Genomic DNA, 13,064 nt, shown 5'->3' with positions numbered 1-13,064 from the left:
GCTACGTCGCAGGGGACGCCACACCGGAGGCTAGAAGCAGCGCAGACCCGACCCCGGTAACAGGTAATTATACAACCGGGGATGGGGGAGGCAGCGGCGCCGATAGCCAGGGGGAGAGAAGCGGTGGCAGCAGGGCTCTAGACCCCAGGAAAGGCAGGGGAAGAGAAGCGGGCAGCGACGGCCTCTCTCCCCCTGCCTTTCCTGGGGGCTTCTGCGGGGTCAGAAAAACTGGGGGGCGGCGCCGGCAGTCTCTGGACCCCAGGACAGGCAAGCGCAGAGATGCCGGCAGCGACGGCAGGTCTCTGGACCTGCAAAAGCCGCTGCAGTTCATTGATTTAAAGTGCCCGCTTTAAATAATTGAACTGCAGCGGCTTATCGGCGTATAACACGCAGATAGACTTTAGACTAAAAAATGCGTGTTATACGCCGATAAATACACATAGATATATATATATCTATCTCTTATCGTGTAACTAAATGTGTGGCACAATACCCCTTTAAAATATAACTTTTATTAAGATCATAATATTATTTATGACCAATGAAACCACCAATTGAGTCTGTTGGGTGTGTATCAGGGCACAATAATAGATCGGTAAACCTAGTATATAGATCAAAATAGAGGTATGCTTAAGGCAAGACAAAACATAGCCAAAAGATATGTATATCAAATCACTATTTGTATCAATATGGTGATATATAAAAGCTCTGTAGCCTGCACATATATAGCAAAGCCTAAAGCCAATATAACAATACGCAATATATAGAGAGATACAGCAAGAGTAGATAGTAAATAACACTTTGCCAAATGCAGCAGGACAGACTGGTCAGCTTGAGGATGTTTTTAGGGTGTCCTCTGTTGGAATGATGGTATAAAAATATAAACCACACAATAATAGTACTGTCCCTATAGTCACAATCATATACTAGCCCTGCCTCACAGTGGAGGATGAGCCCCCACTTCAAGCATTGACTGTCCGCTATATGACCCTATATCACCCTATTTAATAATAGGAATGGTCCCTAATGATGATGCATCACCACTTACAGACTAAAGATAAAATACAGTGCAATAAATGTTAGGGATGCACCGATATATCGGCGGCCGATACATATCAGCCGAAAATAGCTATTTTGGGGAAATGCTGCATCAACAAAAAATTTGCCGATAATGACCCACCTCCCCTGCCCGCACAAGCACAGCACAAGTTACGAACACTGCCAGTGCCAGAGGCGTAGCGTGGGGGGTGCAGGGGGGGCGGTCGCACCGGGCGCAACATCTGGGGGGGGGGGCTGGGGCGCGCTCTCCGGGATAGGAATACTTCTTTTTATGTGCCCGGGCCGGCTCCCGTATGTCGCTGCAGGCGGGGGCTGGCAGAGCATATAAAAACTAATACTGTATACTAAAAACCAGGGGGCCTCCAGCTGTTGTGAAACTACAACTCCCAGCATGCCCGGACCGGCAAAGGCTGTCCGGGCATGCTGGGAGTTGTAGTTTCACAACAGCTGGAGGCCCCCTGGTTTTTAGTATACAGTATTAGTTTTTATATGCTCTGCCAGCCCCCGCCTGCAGCCACACACGGGAGCCGGCCCGGGCACATAAAAAGAAGTATTCCTATCCTGGACATCCCTGTGTCCCGAAAAATCTTTTCGGGACATAAGGATGCCCGCGATCACTCACCATTCCCCGGCCAGCACGCTTCCTCCTTCGGTCCTTTGCTTCTCCGCCTCTATGGTTGTACGCACGGCACGGGACGTCCCGTGCGTACAACCATAGAGACGCAGGATCGTCGCAGGAGTACGCGCGCTGGCCGGGGCCTGGTAAGTGACCGGCGGCGAGTCATCATCTTCAGTGTTCCGGTCACTGCTCCTCCAGTCCCGGCACCTACTGCTATGGTCCATAGGCCATAGCAGTAGATGTGACCCCGGGCCGGAGGAGCGGTGACTGGATCACCGTGGGGGCAGCAGTGCAGACATACAGCCTCCAGCCATACACTGTATATGGCTGGAAGCTGTATATCTGTGGGGTGGGGGGAAGCTGCCTACTATTGTGGGGGAACTGCTGACCTAATGTGGGGGGGAGCTGCCTAATATTGTGGGGGAAATGCTGACCTAATGTGGGGGAGCTGTGTAATATTGTGGGGGAGCTGCCTATTAATGTGGGGGAACTCCCGACATAATGTGGGGGAGCTGGCAATCTAATGTGGGGGAATCTAATTTATTGAGCGGAGCGCTGCATTTTACCAGAAGACGGGGAGAAGTCAGTTTCGGTATCGGTTTCGGCCGGACATTCTTTTTTATTTCGGTTTCTGAAATTTCCATTTCGGTGCACCTCTAATAAATGTGCTCAAAACAATAATGATAATAACAAAAGGATAAAACCATAAACTTCCTCTACGCGTTTCCCCCCCCCCATTCTCAATATTTTGGGGTTCTTCAGGAGGGAGAAAAATAGATACAAGTTAAATGCTATGTGAGAAGCTGATGAAATAGATGCTACAATGAGAACTCTCCATAGCTGAGGTGCACATAGATGCCGTGCGTCCCTAACACTGGGAGCAGCAAAGATCTTTTTATAAATAGATAGGGGAGGGATTAATTAAAAAGTTACACACCTGTATCATCCCAAAGTCCTGATGGAAACATATTTAGTCCAATAGGCATATCGCTCCAATGTTGATACCATATGGAATGCCATCCGAGCGGAGTCCGGAAGTGTATATCACCCATGCGCTCAGTGTATACTGAGAGTCATGCCAGCTAGTCATCGCCGGACATTACGTGCGCTCTATTGAATCTAGCGCACGTGCACAAGGTGTAATCTCCGCCGTATATAGTATGCGTTCCAAAACAGTTCCTTGGAAGTGATGTGTGCGCGTCACAGACTACCGGGTTGGAACGCAAGCAGAAATGAATGTGCTTAAGTGTGGAGGATCAACACTGCCGGAAATGATGCATGCGTGCCATTTATTGTGGGAGGCATACTGCCATGCAAAAAGAATACTTGATACATATGATTACTAAAATAATACCATAAGACTAAGTAGATAACAAAGCATGTCCATAAAAAAGGGGAAATGTATTGATTGGTATAGCTTGCCAACTATCATATGCCAAGAGGTGGCCATATTATATGTAGAAATGATAATGGCCAGATATCCATATATGGCATACCTAAAAAAAAAAAATATATATATATATATATATACTATATATATATAGTATATGCATATGTAATAATAGTATACATGCTTAAAATAAATAGAATGTATATCAACAGCTTAAATAGGTTATGATGTCAATCCCAGATCACAAACAGGTATACCCCAATATATAACAGAATAATAGGATGCCCTATCCAACACCCACTCATAGATAATTATGGATATTGCCAAGCCTTATAGAATATGTAGCCATTAGCCCACAATAATTAATTAGCACATACATGTCTATACAGTATAAACCAAAGCATAAACAATGAATTATCCGACTAGGAGGGCACTATTATATAAACGAGTGGGGTGTGTGTAACAAAGTTTATAATCCACTATCTCTACCCTTTATTATTAAATTAGGCATCTATGGACTAGTGCACGGAAAATATTTGGATCTCATAGATCTAATGTGGGTGTCCACAAATGATTTGGCACAGAACGGACAAAAACCCACTACCATCTGTCACCCACTCTATAGATAACCATATATCCCATATTATTTAACTAGGATTCATCAGTTTCACCACTATTGATTTAACCAACAGTCACCACAAGAAGCAGAAACTAAAATTAATCAATAAAATATTGGAATGATAATTGGTCATTAAGACCATGAGGTGACACACAGCCTAACCTCAATTGAATGGGTGATAAATGGTAGATCAGAGGAGGATCCCTACCATAGCTAGTACAGAGAAACCCCAGTCCCTCCCCATTAGCACGTCCGCATTATCTCTCGGCTATTTCTTTATTTTTTATTATATATAATATATATATATATATATATATATATATATATATATATATATATATATATATATAGTTGTGCTGAGTGGCAGAATTTGGGCTTAACTGACACCCTGTACAAATGCTCCTTAAAGAAGACATACCGATTACAAGTGACAAGACTAAGATTGCCCTGTATTAGGTATTTGTGGGGTTCTACTGATCAGACCTCTACCATCTCCTGTTTCATAGATATGTCATGAATGTTAACAGCTGGGGTACCCCTTACCCCTTTAAGCCATTAACGATCTGGATTTAAACAGGTATTCCCATCTGAAGAAGTTCTCCTCCATCCACAGCATATGGGATAACAAACTGATCCGTGATGGTCCGACTGCTGGAATCCCCCCCAAGCCAGAGAATAGCAATAGAAGTGCTGCCACCCATAGTTCTGTGCTTACTGATCTTCTGGTTCCATAGATAAAGTCCTCAGCTGGTAATAACCCTTTAAAGATCAATATGTGCTTGAAAAGAAAAATACATTTATTAGGAATTTTTAGTTATTAATCTAAGACTTTGTCATCAGCATTGTAAAACATGCTGTTCAGTTCTTTCTGATGAAGCTGGGTTGCCAACACTACACATCACCCTACTACCTTTATTCTGTTTGCTATGTCATACTTGCATTAAAGTGCACCTGTCACATAAAATTTGGTTGGTAAACTGGCCACATACTGTAAGGTATTGCTATCTATATTCCAGGCATACTTTTCTTCTACAATTTCCTTGCTTTATGTCAGATTTTTCTATAGTCAGGGATCGTCGAGGAGGCATGGTCCTGCAATGCCTTTACCTGCTGACATCACAGCATATCCTATGATTGACACATAGGGCTCCTACACACTGAGTCTCCGAGCAATCCTGGAGAGAAAACTTGGCAGCCATATTATCTGTCCCCATCTTTCCTACAAATACATATGACTACTTCGGAACCACAAGACAGGACAAGTTTGCAGAAATCTGACATCATAAGGGAACTCTGAGCATCTTCAAAGTTCTAGTTATTGATTCTGCAAGGACCTAGATATGCCAGATTCTATGTGACGTGTAATGGGTTATCAAAGGTACCTGCTGAGAACTGAATGAAGAATTTTAACAATTGCTATGCTTGAGCTTTTGGTCATCAGTTTCACTATTTTATGTAGGTTTTTAAGTGCATTCATGTAAGAACAGTAAATCATTTTCAATATTTTTATAAAGTGTGAAAAAATATTCAGGTGTATATGAAACGTCTGTTTTTCTTGGTTATATTTTCTTGCATGTACTTTACAAATGACTTTATTACAGTGCAAAGTCACAGAACACGGACCTTTACCCTAATGTCAGTCCAGCAGCGTTCCACTGATGTCATTTCTGTGTGTTGCCACTAGAGAGCAGCAGAGTTGCAACTCATAGTCTTATAAGATGACGTTTGTCCTGGAGCAGTGGTTCACAACCTTTTTTTGCCTGAGTACCCCTTGACATCCCATTCCCAAAAAACTTGTACCCCATATTAGAGACATTTTGTAATGATTATAGTATAATTCATATGCTTTACTTTCCTCTATAACAGGCCTCGTGTTCCTCTCCCTATCTCCCCAGTCCCCCCAATTTGCAGGTGACGTCTTCTCTAACCCGAGTTGTTTACTTTTCTTTTCTTCACTATCTGGCCTAGACCTCCATTAAGATTTCTCCCATACAAGACTTCTCCACAGAACAAGCCAAACTAACATTTTAGGCTCCTTTCTGCAGTACAATACCCTCCTATTTACAAACTCCCCATGTTTAATGTCACACACAGTAATAGTACCTGCTTTGTGTCCCCATAAAGTTGTTAGGCACCCTCTGTGCCCCCCCCGGCCCCCAAACTGCCCCCATATATAGTTGTGGGCCACCATACTGTCCCGTTTTGTTGCTCCACTGGTCTGGGGACCTATTACTATGGCACATAGCAGTAGGTCCCCAGTCTGCAGGGGCAGTGGAGCAACAAAGCTGATTGTAGTTACTGCACACAGCAGCCCAGTGCCCGCGCTTCCTTTTTGCTGTCCTCCGGCTCCTCGGTGCAGTGATGTCAGCCAACCATTTCTTTCAAAGTGGTCCAGACCAGTAGCCAGTGGCTGTGGCCGCCATTACTGATTTTTTTTCAAGTACCCCCTGGAGAACTGCTAAGTTCCCCTGGGGGTACTTGTACCCCAGGTTGAGAACTACTGTCCTGGAGGGTCACTAAGAACATGCAGTCTAGTGGTAACAATAAGGCTACATTCACATCACAATTTTGCAATACAGGAAACAACTGACCGTGGCTCACCACGATTTTGTGCACTGGAAAAAAAAAACTTACCTATACAAACATTTTTTTTATGGGTGGTCAATGAATATGGTTTTCTATACGATTGTATACGGTTTTAAAAAAAAGTATACACATCATGTACATGCACCCTTAGACTTTTTGAAATAGCTCTTAGGCTGCATTCACACCTCGTTTTTACGTTACGGGTGCCAGATCAGGTTGGGGGAGGGGCAAACCGGGCTCTCCCGTACCCCAGCCGGACCAGCGCTGAAATCCATTTACTTTAATGAGCCGTATCCGGTTTTGTGACCGGACCTAAAACTGTAGTATACTACGGTTTTAGGTCCGGTCAGGAAACCGCATAGGGGTCAAAAATGAGCCAACTGGAGTCACTGTTTGACTACGGTCGGCTCATTAAAGTGAATGGATTTCAGCGCTGGTCCGGCTGGTGTACGGGAGAGCCCGGTTTGCCCCTCCCCTAAATGGATCCGTCACCCGTAACGTAAAAATGAGGTGTGAATGCAGCCATAGTCATGGCGATGTCTGTGAGAACAGTGCTTGCGTATATACTGTAATAAGGAAATGAAAATATAAGGTGGAAGAAAAACATCCAAATGACAGACAGGTAATTGTAGGTACAGCAGGTGAATAACCAGCTCATATACAAATGCAAACGTAAATTGTAACACCACATCATGTCCGCTACTTACATAGACCAAACACATCATTTAAGCATTAATATCAGTAAAAAATAACCAACATGGGTATTTTTACTGATATTAATGCTTAAATGACAAGTTTGGTAACTAGCGGACATGATGTGGTGTTACAATTTACGTTTGTGAGCTGGTGACAGGTATGATACAGAGCTTTTTAAAGCTTGAAAAACTTTTTAAGGGCAGGATGGTTGTTAGGAGTAGTTAGGGAATGTACCATATTTTTTGCCCTATAGGATGCACCGGCGTATAAGACGCACCCAATTTATAGGTGCAAAATCAAAAAAAAAAAGATTTTGAACCCAATAGTGGTCTTCAACCTGCGGACCTCCAGATGTTGGCTGTCCGGGCATGCTGGGAGTTGTAGTTTTGCAACATCTGGAGGTCCGCAGATTGAAGACCACTGCATAGGAGGTAATACTCACGTGCCCCCTTCGCTCCGGACCCGTCACCGCTGCCCTGGATGTCGCTCCATCGCTGTCGCCGTGTCCCCGTTGCTCCGAAACGTCTCTGCTGCCGGCCGGGTATCCTTGCTCTCCGTCGCCGCCATCACGTCGTGACGCACGTACGCGACGACGTGATGACGAGGAAGGAGAGCGCCGGCCATTCAGGGGATCCCTGAACGGAGAAGACACCGAGGAGGCAGGTAAGGTTCCTCCCGGTGTCCTGTAAGCACTAACCCGGCTATTCAGTTGGGCTGTTCGGGACCGCCGCGGTGAAATCGCGGCGGTCCCGAACAGCCCGACTGAACAGCCGGGTTAGTGTCACTTTCCCGTCAGACGCGGCGGTCAGCTTTGATCGCCGTGTCTGAAGGGTTAATACAGGGCATCACCGCGATCAGTGATGTCCTGTATTAGCCGCGGGTCCCGGCCGTTGATGGCCGCAGGGACCGCCGCGATAGGGGTGTATTCGCCGTATAAGACGCACCGACTTTTCCCCCCCAGTTTTGGGGAAGAAAAAGTGTGTCTTATACGGCGAAAAATACGGTAATCTGAGTTAGTTTAGAAAATATGGTTTGATGACAGGTACTCTTTAACAGGTAAATTCATCAGTTCCCAAACAGTTAGAACATGTAATTTTTAAGCGTTAAGTCTTTTGCTACAGCTGAAAAACAAGGCAGCAAAAATAGTGGCTAAAAGTACATCTGTAGTTTGTTTTTCAATAAAAAGATCCTGAGCCAGCACCCTTCTCTCTTTCTGGCATTATGCTGTACCTATATATTAATAAATATGGCTAAGGTATATGTAAACCTATTGGGGGAGATTGATAAAAACTTGTGCAAAGCAATAGTTGCTAAGTTGCCCATAGTAACCAATCAGATCGCTTCTTTCATTTTGCAGAGGCCTTGGTAAAAATGAAAGAAGTGAGCTGATTGGTTGCTATGGGCAACTGGGCAACTTTTCCTCTGGACAGGTTTTGATAAATCTCCCCCAAATTGTCTCCAACAGTATATTCTATGTATTGTGTCTTTGTTCTTGGAATACACACCAACATCCATACCACAAACCACAACAACCATATCACAAACGTCAATAGGTTTCTCAAGAAGTAAGGATGGGTGAATCAGAGAATAAAATCCAGTCCTTAGAACCCGTGGGTGGAAACTACCCTTGAACCTAAAATGAATATAAAAATATATAGTGTTCCCTGTTATCAGCCATTTCAAACCTTTGGTCAGTTTAATATCCAGATTACAGACACAAGAAGTGGACCAAGACTTTACAAGTAGGAGACCTTTACGTTTAGGGGCAGGTAAAGCTAAGTTCACACTGCGTTAGCAGTATACATTAGGGAGGAAACTTGCATTGGTCATACATAGTACCATATCAAATATATGTATACTCCATGGTATACATTTTTCTTTACATTTTTTAATAGGATCTAACTGAATGGAATCATTTTGTAGGATGCACTATTTCATCTAGCGAACCCCAATGTATATTTCTTTAACAGGCAAAAATTACACATTTGACCTCTTGTTAGGTAAATGTGGATATATGGATCTGTTTATCAGATGCGCTGGGACTATCCTAGCACTTTAGTTGTACAGAAGCTGCTAAATCACTGCTAAATGCAGCGTGAACCGAGCCTAAGCTGCTGCTTCCACCTAAATATTGTCCACAAAATACATGACAGCCTGTATTTAGTAAATGGGAAGTGCATAAGGGCTCCTCTAATGTGTGTAAAAGTGACAGCTATCCCACTCCACTGGGGTGTATTGGGTGAATGCAGGGTACCCCACTCAGCAAGGACATATATACCATAGATAGGCAGTGTGGCTGCTCTGGGGGGGCTAGCCCTTGTTGGCCCCATTCCTTTTTCTGTTGGTAGAAAACTGTAAATAACTCCTCTTTCCTTCTCACCTCTCCTTTAGTCTGTAGGCTTATCATTAGCAGCAGCAGTTCAGTGCTTAGTGTAACCTCTTCCTTGATTCTTTTCTTTCCGCTCATATAGTACCTTGTGGACCCAATGCATCAATAAACACACACTTTCACTCTCTCTGTCTTATAATAAGGCTAGTGTACTTTCATTAGAACTATGTCATGGCATAGCAAAGAGGAGTAGGTGCTTTCCTATGATTGGTCAGACAAGTTAAAGTAAGGAAGTTCCTTTGTTCGTACTGTTGGTAAACAGTCCACCTCTGGTCTCACCCTCTGAAATGGAGAACATGAGGAATAATGGTGTACCATGGATTCAGGGGTTCAATAACAGAGGTGATAGCACCTTGGCACCTTGTTTAACCCCTTAATGACCAAGCCCATTTTCACCTTAGGACCAGGCAAATTTTATTTTTGCGTTTTTGTTTTTTCCTCCTCTCCTTCTAAAATCCATAACTCTTTTATATTTCCATCTAAAGACCCACATAAGGGCTTGTTTTTTGCGTGACAAATTGTACTTTGTAATGAAACCTCTCATTTTACCATAAAATGTACGGCGAAACCAAAAAAAAATCTTTTTTAGGGAGGAAATTTAAATGAAAACCAAAATTTTGCACATTTTGGAGAGTTTTGTTTTCATACTGTACAGTTTACGGTAAAAATTATATGTGTTCTTTATTTTGTGAGTCAATACGATAAAAATGATACCCATGGCTAGATACTTTTATATTTTTGTACCGCTTAAAAAAAAATCTAAAATCGCCCTATTTTGACCACCTATAACTTTTTTATATTTCCGTATATAGGGCGGTATGAGGGCTACTTTTTTGCGCCGTCATCTGTACTTTTTCTAGATACCACATTTGCATATATAAAACTTTTAGATCATTTTTTATAATTTTTTTTAAATAAAATATGACAAAAAAGCAGCATTTTTGGACTTTTTTATTTTTTACGTTTACTCCATTCACCGTACAGGATCATTAACATTATATTTTGATAGTTCGGACATTCACGCACGCGGCGATACCATATATGTTTATTTTTTTAAAAAATTACGCTTTTTGGGGGTAAAATGGGAAAAACTGACAATTTTTATTGGGGGAGGGGATTTTTCACTTTTTTTTACTTTTTATTTTTACATTTTTCAACTTTTTTTTAACACTTTTTATGTCCCCATAGGGGACTATCTATAGCAATCCTTTGATTGCTAATACTGTGCAGTGCTCTGCATAGGACACAGCACTGCTCAGTATTATCGGTGATCTTCTGCTCTAGTCTTCTCGATCACAGACCAGAGCAGAAGACCCCGGGAGACGGCCGGAGCTAGGTAAGGGGACTTCTGGCTGTCATGCTGGATGAACGGATCCCTGCGGCAGCTCTGCCGGTGATCTGATCATCCAATCAAAGTGCCGCAGATGCCGTGATCTGTATTGATCATGGCATCTGAGGGGTTAATGGCGGACATCCGCGCGATTGCGGATGTCGGCCATTACGGGCGGGTCCCCGGCTGCTGCTAGCAGCCGGAACCTGCCATGTATGACGCGAGCACCCTTCCGATGCTCGCGGTCATATACAGGATGTAAATGTACGTTCTGGTGCGGGAAGTCCCGCCAAACCAGGACGTACATTTACGTCCGTGGTCATTAAGGGGTTAATGTAACAAAACCACACAGGTTTTCAAGTCTTGAAATTAGAGGTATGCTTTAAAGTGTGATGAGGCTTAACTTTAATTTTATGCTTCTGATATGTAAAGTCATCGCTCCAAGAGCAATAATGTGTAAATGACAGTCATCCTATTAATTAAGGGGTTATGAATTAGTTGAGTCTGACTGCTGCGACCCTCCAGCTATCTCCTGTAGAGGCCATGGCTCTAACCTCAACATGCAGGCTCTGCCACTTCTCTACAGTACGCACCAGCACCACCTTTAGAGAAGCGCTTTTGCAGTACAAAAGTGACAGATCGCTCAGCCAATCACCAGGCAAGACAGGGTCCTGTCACAGCCAGTGATTGGCAGAGCAGGCTGTCACTTTTATTTAGCACCATTGCCTCCCTAAATGTGTAGCGAGAAGAAGCGGACCCTGCATACTCAGGTGAGAGCCATGGCCTTGCATAAGAGATAGCTTGGGGGCCCACTGGTCTGACCCCCACGATCAGTAACATATCCTCTAACATTTGGAAACAGGATACGTTTTTACAAAGTACATAACCCCTTTAAGTGATAGGAGAGTTTTAATCAATGAGGCCCTCCCTCCTTTGTGCCTCCCTGGTTTCATTGGTCTTAGATATTACTACTATATCTAGTTACAGCTCTTGGTCGAGTCTCTAGCGTGAACTCTTGAGGAAGCCATAATCTATTCTATTAAAAAAAAAACATCTTAATCCTTCCACTACTTAACAGCTGCTATGTTCCATAGGAAGTTTCATAGTTCTTTTTTGTCTGACCAGAGTGCTCTCTGCTGACACCTTTGTCCATATCAGGAACTGTCCAGAGAAAGAGCAAATCCCCATAGCAAACTTCTCCTCCTCTGGACAGTTCCTGACATGGACAGAGGTGTCAGCAGAGAGCACTGGGTCAGACTGAAAAGAACTTCACAACTTCCTCTGGAGAATACAGCAGCTAAGTACTAGAAGGATTAAGATTTTTTAATAGAAGTAATTTACAAATCTGTTTAACTTTCCCATTTGAAAAAATAATTGTTTTCCACCGGAGTACCCCTTTGATTTACAAATCTGTTTAACTTTCTGGCACCAGATCATTTAAAAAGAAAAAGTTTTCCACGGGAGTATTCCTTTCAGACATATGGTAAAGAAGTAGGTTCTGTAATTACATGATTCTGAATGTGTCTCCTATCACTGTGATGTAGCCCAGATTCATTTTCTCTGGGAAGAACTGGGAAGGTTCCCGCTGCCGAGTAAGGTGCATTCACACCACGTTTTGGATATACGGCAGCCGGATCTGGCTGCTGTATACCCAGAATGTGGTGTGAGTGCACCCTAATACTTTTTATGAGCTGTCAAGGGGAAGAAGGGAGATAGGTGAGTGTCTATAAGGGCACGTTCCCACGTGCCGTATTTTGCTGCGTATTTGCTTCTGCGTATTTTCTATCCCATTGAAGTTCAATGGGAAAGAAAATATACGCAGCAAAATACGGCACGTGGGAATGTGTCCTAATGGAGTAAAGAAGTCATGGAAAGCTTTAATCCTCCATGCATGCCTCAGCAGATAGCTGGATTTACCGAACAAGCATCAGGGCAAAGGAAACCGTAATGGACAGAAGAATTTGATTCTATCCGACATCTTTCCAATATGCATGTTTTGCTTACACTTTAAAAACACAAAAGACATGCCAAAGTCCTCATGCGGCAGAGGTTGAAACATGACACCCATAAGACAAGGGTCATGGTCAGGACTGTATGTGGGTGTTCAGCAATGCTGCTGTGCTGCTAACTATGGGCGGGATGGAAGAACTTTTCTACGCAAGAAAAGGGCAGTATTAACCAGAGAGAGAGCCATTTCCCCAGCCAGCCCACTGCTATAAAGAGTCTAGCACAGTGTAGTGTCTGTAGACAGACACCATATCAGGATATACTGACTTGTCACCTCGGAAATGTGCAGCTGGTCGTGAATGGTCCCAGTACAGACTGATCCAATACCAGAACAGAACTTCTAACAGTAAGTGGAATCTGTTGTAAGAG

At 43.4% G+C, this 13,064-nt stretch overlaps 1 protein-coding gene across 4 annotated transcripts in view; it reads left to right on the top strand.

Annotated features, from left to right (window-relative positions):
* Positions 1-4,289: 4,289 nt before the first annotated feature.
* PLEKHF1 (pleckstrin homology and FYVE domain containing 1) overlaps positions 4,290-13,064 on the top strand; it is a 46,401-nt gene continuing 37,626 nt past the window's right edge. The window contains exon 1 of one of the 4 annotated variants that reach the window (XM_056528379.1): positions 4,290-4,437. The gene's annotated coding sequence lies outside the window, so the exon portion shown is untranslated. Of the gene's footprint in view, positions 4,438-4,767; positions 5,066-12,523; positions 13,042-13,064 lie in introns of those variants that run through there. The other 3 variants (XM_056528380.1, XR_008845508.1, XM_056528378.1) reach the window with 3 other exon arrangements.

The sequence above is a fragment of the Hyla sarda genome, chromosome 6 (genome assembly GCF_029499605.1).
Source record: "Hyla sarda isolate aHylSar1 chromosome 6, aHylSar1.hap1, whole genome shotgun sequence".
NCBI lineage: Eukaryota > Metazoa > Chordata > Amphibia > Anura > Hylidae > Hyla > Hyla sarda.
The sequence above is the reverse complement of the archived record's forward strand: the minus strand, read 5'-3'. Positions and strand labels throughout refer to the sequence as shown.